The sequence below is a fragment of the Zerene cesonia genome, chromosome 3 (genome assembly GCF_012273895.1).
Source record: "Zerene cesonia ecotype Mississippi chromosome 3, Zerene_cesonia_1.1, whole genome shotgun sequence".
NCBI classification, from domain to species: domain Eukaryota; kingdom Metazoa; phylum Arthropoda; class Insecta; order Lepidoptera; family Pieridae; genus Zerene; species Zerene cesonia.
In genome coordinates, this window is record NC_052104.1 from 6,904,400 (window position 1) to 6,905,137 (window position 738).

The following is a 738-nucleotide window of genomic DNA, read 5'->3' on the forward strand; positions in this document are numbered from 1 at the left end:
TAACAAGGATGCCGTAAGGTCAACATTTTATAGGAGCCCTGATAGGGGCCAGGAGGCCGCAAGGTCAAAGTCTGAGCAATAGTCTTGGACACGGTAATGAGACCGAAAGGTCGAATATTAACAATAGTCTTGGAAGGAATGATTCAACATCTATTCTTGAACAATTTTTAAAAAAGTCATTAAAAAACAGAACAGTGAACGGGATAGCTTTCTCTTGCTGAATAACGTTATTCCAGAATTCGATCCACTCGATAAACAACAATCGATTACAATATGGTTAGGTAAGATTGACGAGTCTTCCGAAATATATAACTGGACTGACGTACAAAAACAATACATTACGCGTTGCCCAAATTATCTGGCCGTGCCAAAATTTGGTACCAAGGGTTACCTTCACTAAAACGAACTTGGCCCGAGTGGAAGATTCTCCTAAACGAATCTTTTCCAGCTACTGAAAATTACGCCGAGTTATTGACAGACATGCTAAACAAGAGCCCGTTTTTGAGGTTCCCTCGAGTTGTATTTTTATTCAAAAATTAATTTGTCAAATCGCTGCAAAATATTCGGTAAGGAAGCTATAGATTGTATAATTCATAGTGTTGATGATAGAGGAGTAAGAATAGCAGCTCAAGCAGCAAATTTTAATAAGACAGAAGTTCTACGGTTCTTTAAAACATTAAAGGTACAACTAAAGAAAATGGTACAGAATTAAGGAAGGATCGAAAAATTAGCAATGTA